Source organism: Chionomys nivalis, chromosome 11, assembly GCF_950005125.1.
Source record: "Chionomys nivalis chromosome 11, mChiNiv1.1, whole genome shotgun sequence".
Classification (NCBI taxonomy): Eukaryota; Metazoa; Chordata; class Mammalia; order Rodentia; family Cricetidae; genus Chionomys; species Chionomys nivalis.
In genome coordinates, this window is record NC_080096.1 from 51943780 (window position 1) to 51953837 (window position 10058).

Genomic DNA, 10058 nt, shown 5'->3' on the forward strand with positions numbered 1-10058 from the left:
TAAATAATACACACACAGTCTCCCTGTGTACCAGGCCTTCATCTGTGAACCTCTTGTCTCAGCCTCTGGGGTGCTGAGATTACAGGTGTTTGCCAGCCCCATTTATAAACATTTTAATACCTTCAGCGGGTTAGACAGAGAGTGGTCCTCTATCTCAGCATCTTAGCACTGACTGCTTCTTCAGGATGCTCTTTAACATCCCTATCCTCTGTAATTGGTTTTTTTTTTCAGTTTATTCATTCATTCACTCATTCATTCATTCATTTGTTTGTTTGTTTATTATAGATTTCTGCCTCCTCCCCGCCACCACCTCCCATTACCCTCCCCCAATCAACTCCCCCTCCCTCAGCAGCCTGAAGAGCAGTCAGGTTCCCTGTCTTGTGGGAAGTCCAAGGATCTCCCACCTCCTTCCAGGTCTAGTAAGGTGAGCATCCAAACAGCCTAGGCTCCCACAAAGCCAGTACGTGCAGTAGGATCAAAACCCAGTACCATTGTTCGTGACTTCTCAGCAGCCCTCATTGTCCGCTATGTTCAGCGAGTCCGGTTTTATCCCATGCTTTTTTTTAGACCCAGTCCAGCTGGCCTTGGTGAGTTCCCCATAGACCATCCCCATTGTCTCAGTGTGTGGGTGAACCCCTCGCTGTCCTGAGTTCCTTGCTCGTGCTCTCTCTCCTTCTGCTCCTCATTTGGGCCTTGGGATTTCAGTCCGGTGCTCCAATGTGGGTCTCTGTCTGTGTCTCCTTTCATCGCCTGATGAAGGTTAATATCCAGGAGGATAACTATATGTTTTTCTTTGGGTTCACCTTCTTATTTAGCTTCTCTAGGATCACGAATTATAGGCTCAATGTCCTTTATTTATAGCTAGAAACTCATTATGAGTGAGTACATCCCATGTTCCTCTTTTTGGGTCTGGCTTACCTCACTCAGGATAGTGTTTTCTATTTCCGTCCAAATTGCTAGTTAAATATAATGGATTTAGTATGAATATAGCTCAGTTTTTAAGGAAGAATACTAGGTAAATGTATTTTTAAGTTGGGGCCAAATTTAACACTCTTCTGAGCACATTTCACCAACCCATCTGCTCTTCTTTTTCCCCTTAAAATTGGCGACCTGGATACATGCACCCCCAGAAAAAAGCAGTAATGTTGAGGCTCCCGCGACAGTGCTAAGAGGAACATGAATGGAGAAGCTCATGGAGACTCAGAGAGGACAGCTGTGAGGGCTTTAGTCAACAAGACGGCTTCTCACTGGGAGCCAAATTCAAACATCTGAGTCTTTCTCTTTCATTTTATGGGGCAGGCTGTGAACCAGAGAAGCTGAATTTAACTTTGATCTGTAAATACATTGTTTTCTCAATCTGTAACTTCTAGTTGTCCATTTACTGCTTTTATTACCATGTGTGGTGTAGACAGCATTGTGAGAAGGTTACTCACAGAAGCTGAGAATCTGAAAATGGAGGTGATTTAATAATAAACTTCCTAATGCCGTGGCTTACAGTTACCCTTTGTTCCTAAATATTTGCCCAGTCTAAGCTTGACTGCTAACCATTCTTCTTTATTTCTCTTAAGCAATGGCTTTGCTTTGTTTTCAGTATTACTGAGAATGAAGTCTCTCTCTCTCCCTTCTGTCTCCAGATGGCTCTTTCAACCTAAGAAGCAATTCTTTTTCTTTTTACAATGTCTGCAAGTATTTGAATTAAAACTGGTAAGTTACATCGTTTTTCAGTATTTCTTCATTGACCTTATGATACTTCTCTTTGCTTTGATAATCCTCTAATATTTTCACCATGCGTGTAAGTGGTCTGTGTGCCAGGAGTGGTGTGAATTCAGAGGACGTGGATGTGTGCAGTGGTGGCGTGTACTACTGCGGCTGGGAGGAGAGAGCAGCTTCGTGGGATTTGTTCACGTGTGTTTCTTCCCTGGAACAGTAAAGAGAAACGTGAAATCGAATGGAGGCTGTTGCTGTAGGCTTGAGTTGATACAGAAAACTGCAGTGGTTTTAAAGATCCCTTTAAATGGCTATTTCTTAGGGGTAGAAAACCCCAAGTTTCAAACACACTGTTTTATTAGACTGCCAAACCCTTTTGTATTTTTCTTTTGTTCTTGGTGGAACTGAAACCTCTGAGTTGTTTTTTGTTTGTTTGTTTCTATATCAAATGGACACACAGTTTCTAGTCTGTTTCAGTTTTTCCTCAACCTCTCCTTTTTGTTAAATTTAATAATTTTTATAGGAATAATAAACATGTAATGTAGGAATGATTAAGCTAATTTTTATTTGTATTTGTAACCTTTCTATCATGAACTATAGTCTCATTTTATAATGAATATATATTTTTTTTGAGACAGGGTTTCTCTGTGTAACAGAACTGGCTGACCTCAAATTCAGAGATCTACCTGCCTCTGTCTCCTAAGTGCTGGGATTAAAGGCGTGTGCCACCACTGCCCAGCATTTATAGTGAATCTTAGTTCAGCACTGTCTACAATATTATTTCTGGGTAAATGCTAAAAAGCCATCATGTAGATTAGAATATCATGGCAAAGTATGAATCTTTGCTGTCCGTTCTAAAATGCACATAAGAGGCCCTGCAGCATGTGGCTTTTCCCTGAGTTCTTCTCTCTCATATACATACACACACTGCAATAAGTACAGAAATTCATCAAATGTAAGTGAATAAATTTATCCATTCTTTCTATGATCAACCTTGAACTCTGATTCTCAGACCCAGTATATGGAAACCATACATACAATGACTCCTAAAAGTGTCAATCTCTCTGACTTGAGACCTAGCGTGGGCAGAGAAGAAGAAAGAATCTCTTCCGTTGTTCTATTTGCTTATTAAGATTCTGTCTTTTTCAATGCCTTTCTTATGTAGACTTCTCTGCTTTGTTTGCCATAAGATCTCTGTAGCCTATGCTGGCTTTGACCGCACGGTTATCCAGGCTAACCTTGAACTCATGGTCCTCCTTCCTCTTCTTCCCAAATGGAATTGCCAGTGTAATTATACCTGCCTCATGGACTGGGTTCTTAATTTCTGTGAAGTTACACCTCTGAGAAGAACTTTTATGTGGTCCACGGACACAATTTTCTCTTTGTTTTATCCTATCAAAGTGCTATTGAATAGTCTTTTTCTGTGAATGTATGTCCTTTGTAAGCTGTGGGCTCCCAAGCAGTGCTGAGTCCATATTCATTTCTTTCTATTGAATAGCAGCTCCGGTTTTTAGGCAAATAAGAGAGTAAATTTCTCTCTATTTGGATGAAGTTAAAATATAACTTGACTATCAGACATGAATAATAATCCTGCTTAGACTAATATATTATTATTTGAGTATATCAAACACTACACGATTAATCTTAATCATTTCCATTCTTTTAAAATATCAACAGTTAAAAATTACATATCTTATTATTAAAAATGGTTTGAGCTGAGATGTAATCTCCCAAATGAAGGAATAAAAATAAGGACAGGATGAGACAGAAAACCATTTTTCTTCCTAAAATCTTGAAATAAATTGAAATCAAAAAAGTTACACATTGTTAAATAAATCAGAGGACTTTATGACAGCTCTAATATTTTATAACAGGTTTTTGACTTGATTTATGTATTTAAAATAACTAGCAAAGTATTCTTTCAATGCTAAAACATAAATTACAAATGGGAAGCCTTGATTTATGTTAATGGTGGATAGTATAAGGGATGTGGCAAGTGATTGCTAAGTTTTGCAGTATTCCCTAGATGGGGCGATGGAGGCACAGAGCACAGGAGAAGGTGCTGCCTTAGGCTCCATTTGTTGACTCGTAAGTGCAGGCTGTCTTAGGAAGTGAGAGACTCTTGATAGAAACTTTCACTTCTGTTTCAGATATCCAGATGTTTGTGAAAGCTGCTGGAGAGGTCTCAGCAACTCCATGTCACCATGGCAGACCGGATGTATGCAGAAGTCTGTAAGGAGAGTGTAGAACTTGGAGCAGATTGTCTTCTTAGGTAAATCTCAGGTCTCTGATATTTCCCTATAATGTGTAGGTCACATGGCCGTCCAGGCAGCACCGGTCCGCATTTTCATACTCCAGCCCGAGGACCAGCCTTTTGTTAGGTTTGTGTCGTGCAGCCATCTTCCTGATTGCTTTGCATGACTGTCCTGTCCTCCAGCTCTCTCCTTAAATATGCCTGCCCCAGAGAGTTCTTTCTGGATCTCCGTACCTACAGAGATCCCCTTACCCACTGCCCTGACACTTTACAAAGAATTCTTTCTAGTGCTCTCACATCTCATGGTTTGCCTCCACCACAAATTATCTGTGGTGGGGGAAAAAAGTCCACGTTATTAATTCCAACAGCAGTGCCCTAATAGCAGACAGTAAAGATGCTAGAAAATTGTTAGAGAAATGAACAAAGATCTGTAAGATTGCATTTGAAAAAAGTACCTGAATTTAGAAAGTGTGAGAAGCGTTGCTTTAAATGAACACAGCCATACGCCCAAGAGATGTCTTTACAGATGCCTGACTGCTTTCTCATTCAAACAAGCTCCTTGTGATGGTTCAATAGGCAGATTGTTGGGTTCTGCACCAAGAACTCATAGCTGTAGCCCAGTCCTTCCCACAGAGGCTCTCAGTCTCCCTTTGTCTGCAGGTACAAACAGACTAACACTCTATGGACACAGCCACTGAAATGAGCCGGGACTGCTCTGTGTCTCCAGAGCCCTGCCTGGCCTGCCCCTCTTCCTTTTCCACCGGGGAAGTCATGTTAGCAGGTAAGCTAGCGAGGGTGAGCATAAGGCCTTACGGGGACCACCTTAGGTAACACAAACTTATTAGTAACAGGCAAACAATAAACCAGTTATAAATATTAGAGACTTTTTATGGCAGTGAATTACTTGCTACAGTTAATAAAGATGGGGTGTTTTGTTGACACAATGACGTGACAATGACGTGATTTTTTGAGTGTATGTTTTAGCAATTGAACTTCTGGGAAGCATTTTATTGTTTATGGAACTTTTAGGGAAGAAAACAATGCATGTAGTTGAGTCTAAGTGGGAGAAGAATGCTTGGGAATAATTGCTGTAGAGCCATTACTGATCCTTGATAGGTGTTGTTTCGGAATGATAAGCATAAAGATTATTGATATTTAAAGTGAGCCAAGTCAATGCAAAGGTCACACGTCTTTCACTTATAATGCAGTTTCATTCAGTTAAAACTAATTGAATTGTTAATATTTTCTACCGTCTATTTAAAATACACTTGGAAATAAATTCCAAGTTCTTAAAATAAAGAAGAAAGTAACAGTACAATGACTTTTGTGTCTCTTTTAGTTTTATCTGGAGGACACTAGTTTAGGCCAGGAAGTTCTGGGAACAAGATATATTCAGGAAATAAAACTGCATGTATGTGCTTCGTTGTTTTAGTTCATACCGTGTCCATACGCCATATAGATACAGACGCACATTTACTTCTAGGCTACACTGCTAGTGCGCCATGAGTCCCCATATATTTTTCACTTGCTTTTCCGTGATGTTAATATCTTACGTAGCCACATGCATTTACTAAACTAAGGTATTTGCACTGGTACGTCATTAAGTAAGCTAATCTTCTTTTTCAGATTTAATGAACTTTTCAAATAATGGGTATCTTTTTTCTGTTTTGGGATCTGATAATATTATATTTAGTACATATGTATTTAATAAGGGATAAAATATAAGGGAAGAGGCAAAGACTTTTATGAGTACTCAGGCATCAGTACTGTTAGCATTCAGCATATTTTCTTCCTAGCCCATGTACATTAACAAACACCACACACATTTTTAGGGCAGGCTTAACACCTATTTTTAAATATTTTTGTAACTCTTATTTTAAATATTTGTGTGAAAAGATCTAACAATGGGTCCTAGACTGGCCTAGAACTTGGGCCATCTTACCTCAGTCTCACAAATGCTGGAATTACAAGAGTGTGCTATGACACCTAGCCACCCACCTATTTTTGTATTCTCTTCTCTCAACATGTGGATTCCAGGAGTGGACTTAGGTCAGCAAATATATTGGCCAATATGCTTACCCATTGAGCTGTCTCACCAGCTGTTTTTAATTACTTAGCAAATCACAAATATTACCCTCTGTAGTTTTAGTTTGAGATACTTTTATATGTCCAGTTTTCTAAAATACAGGTATTCCTTTGGTTAACATTATTTGTTCATTGTTCATTTCCATTTTTTTTCTTGCAAGTGATACTATGATGATTTTTAGCATACATGACTTTTGGGTACTATCCATATTTTTACAGATCAGAAAGAAGAATGTATCACGTATCATGTGAGAACCTAGGTACTTCCCCAATTTGTTTTTTATTTTAAAATCAAGACTAATATATTTAAACTAAACCGAAAGCTGTAAGTTTGAAAGTGAACTTGTTTCTCTGCGGGAAGGAAAGCACTGGGAGGTCCTTGGGCTGAGGCAGCACTGCAGGAATTGTTTGCACACACCTAGGCACAGGCAGTTGCAAGCCTAGGCTTTACAGAGGCATTCCAAGTAAGCGTTCCCATCTGGAGTGGCATTGCTTGGGCATTTCCTATGGTTGGCCAATTTTACTTTTAGGGTTTTGCAATTTCTTGGTCCCCAAATAGTAAGTTTTATTTTTAGGTAACAGACATCAACACCAGAGAAAAGGACTCTGATTGTCCCTGACATTCAGAACAGATAGTTCATCTGCTCCTAAGGCATGGGTCCTATAGTGTCTAGGCCTCTTGAGCTGTAGTTAAAGGATATTCTTGTCACACATAAAGTAGAATCAAAGCAAGGAATCCAGATGTCTGTCCTCCCACCCCCAGAACCAGAGACTGTAGCGACTGGACATTGCGAACTCGCTCTTGGAATAAAGACATTGCTCTGCCTAAACTAGAATGTGGAGAGTGGGGGCCAGGATGGCTTCTGAAGTTAAGTAGGCTTTATATACCTCGAATCCAGTACAATTAGAAACTCTTTGATATTAGGTAACTGAGAGAGTTCCTTAGTCTGAACTTTCTTGACACAGCTAGATGTTGATTTGAATGTCTTGTGAAAATATCTGGTGTTACGGTATCTGACATACAGTGTGCACTTAGATGAAAGGTTACTCAGTGAAGGACGGGTGAATGTGCTTCCTAGCTGTTTGAACATCTTATGTTTTCAATAGTTGAATGGCTATTTGTAATAGAAAATACAATAAATATCAAAGAAACGAATTAAATATCCATTTAACTCTCTTTCTCTCAGGGTTGCAGACATATAAACAGACTCTGGTAGAATTTATTGGATGAACAGTCAGATCCTGAGATTTAGGAGTTGAAGCAGCGAGCAGTTTGATGATACAAGCTGTGGATCCCTGGGGCCTCGGAAGCAGATGGTTATGGATCTTTCGCCTGGACTGTTGATGCCTTTATTCCTCATCTTTAGTGACCTGTCACCAGTTGCCAGTAAGACAGGGCTGTGTCCCACAGCATGGACACAGATACCACTTCTCTGATTCAGGAGAACTTCACAGGGCAAAGGGAATGTTGGGAGACTAATGTATTTTAAAGTTTTTTGTGGGTCTTTTTTTTGCGTATTTTACTTGAATTATTTATGTAGTATAGAAAAACTAATTTTAGATATGACAGATGTTATTAATTTAGGTAACAGTTCACCATAAAGGAGACACATAACATTTATGTGCTGGGCTGGAGGCGGAGCTCAGTGGTGGTGTGCTTGACTAGCGTGCATGAGGTCCTGGGTTCAATTCCACGAAAACCTCCTCCCCCTTAAAAAGAAAGCCAAAAATAGTTACAGGATGAAATTTCAAAACTTCACTAAAAGTCTTTAAAGGTTTTGTTGAGGCTTGATTGACATATTCTGAAGTCCACATATTTGAAGTCATGGTTTGGTATATTTTGGCACTTACGACACACATCCTGACAACTGCCACCATGATGAAGACAAGGAGGTCTTCCACCCCTGGATGTCTCCTTGTGCTTTTATGTTCCTCCCCTCAGCCCCTGCTGTCCCTAAGCACCGATTACTTATGTCCCTTTGACTGACTCGCATTTTCTAGAATTTCCTATAAATGGGGTCATGCAATGCATATTCTGTGATATGGCTCTTCTTCTCAGCACAACTGCTTTGAGACTCATCTGTGTTGCACTATATAACAGTGTTCTGTTTCTTTATATGAGCAACTCATACCAAGTGGATTATACAGCTTGTTTATTTATTAGTTCTCAAAGATTTTACTTATTTCTATTTGGGGATGTCATCAATAAAAATAATGTACAGGTGATTTTTTTTGATGTGTTTTCATTTCTTTAGGGTTAACTAGAAGTAGAATTGCTAATTGCCAAGCAGCAAATGTATTTAGCTGCCAGAGAAATGAAAAATTAAAACCATAATGACATACTTATTCAAATGGCAGGATGAAAAGATAACTAATAATTTCATATTAGTATGCTCAGTTTAATAGATGGAAAAACTGAGGCTCACAAAATTAAGTAACTCAGTCAAAACAGAATTTCATGTCACAGTCATTTGAAGAAGGCTTTAAAATCTCAGGTTGGAAAGATGGGTATTTACGTATCACTTAGTTATCCCCTTCTGGCAGGACAGGCTGCCCTAGTCACAGTGAATATTATGGAAGTTCTAGTGCAAAGTTTTGCTATCTACATAATCTAATATATAAAATATATGAATTTCTAACATCCAGCTTTGTCTGGATGCCTGTTGGGAAAGTATTTAAAGTATGGAAATATATGAAAACTTTACTGGTCCAACAAAGATAGAGTTCTGTTTAAGTATGACCCCTAAAAAGCAAGTTGTTGTTTTTTTAAGGGTCTTATGTAGCCCAGACTTGCCTCTACATTGCTTTGTAGTTGAAGCTGACCTTGAACTCCGTTCCTTCTGGCTCCATCTCCCGAGTGCTGAGATCACAGGCATGTACCGTGTCACCCAGTTTTATGTAGTTCTGGGGGTCAAACTCAGGACTTTGTGAATGCCAGGCAGACACTTAACCCTCTGAGCGGCATCCTCAGCCCTTGGCTGCGCTTTTATCTGATGGATCTCAGCCTGACCCACTCTCTTATTTCTTAGCCATTTGATCTTAGGCAAATTATTATTATTATTATTTGCTTTTTATTAAGTAAACACTTTAAGTTTCGGTTTCCTCTTTTGTAAATTAGAAATAGTAATCCTCACGCCAGAGTTTTAAGGGCTAGAGCATCTGATACATACAGTTTACTGCTATGTCTTATAGCTATTAGTCTCCCATCACTGACGTTACCATGCCAATAATAATATATGACCATCGTAAGAGTAGGTGTCGTAAGCTTTGTACTCACTACCAAGATCAAAACACCAATTCATCATTAGCGAAGATGAATATGAAGGACTTGTTCTCTCCTTTAGGGAATGGTAATTCCAGGACAGACTATGGCAGTTTACTCCATAAGAGTGCTGAGAAGTAAAGGAAAGTTGTCCTTTAAGCAGAAGCATTGAGACCTTCTTATTAAGAACTAACTATAGCTGCTGTTGAGCCACATCCTCAAGGATCAGATACCCAGGGACCACAGAATACAGAGAAATCAAGTCAACATGATAAAGAGCAGGACGGAGCACTGTCCCTGAGCTCGGATGATTGGAACCTGCTTGCAGTTTTCTGGACTGATTTTTTTGGACCAGGCACTCGACCTTGGTAGATGTGCTTCATCCCCACTTGCTGTCACACCACCGGCTCTTTCCCAGGCTTCTGGGATTGTAACTAGGGCTACTGTGGTGCACTGTCTCTGTCCTGTGAGTCTCCTTGGGAATCTGAGCAATGCTTTTGGTCAGTAGTTGCGGACTTCAGTGAGGCCTCCTCCAAGCACTTGGATGTAAGGTTATGAAGAGAGACAAATATGCTGCTTTACTGACTGCCTTCCACAATGTTCGCTCAAGTAGTCCAGGATAAGTTGGTCCCACAGAGAGCCTGCAATTCTGCTGCTTGGCACCATTATTGCTATGCAAACTTTCCAGAAGACAGGCACTGAGAACAATTGTTTCTTCATGCTGGAAAAACTATACCCTGCTTTCAAAAC

At 39.7% G+C, this 10058-nt stretch overlaps 1 long non-coding RNA gene across 1 annotated transcript; it reads left to right on the forward strand.

The window, feature by feature from the left end:
- The first annotated feature begins 453 nt into the window (after window positions 1-453).
- Window positions 454-8227, forward strand: LOC130884087 (uncharacterized). The gene is made up of 4 exons (XR_009058006.1): window positions 454-1704; window positions 3858-3979; window positions 4622-4742; window positions 7234-8227. It is a non-coding gene; the product is annotated as an uncharacterized LOC130884087 (long non-coding RNA).
- Window positions 8228-10058: the final 1831 nt, after the last annotated feature.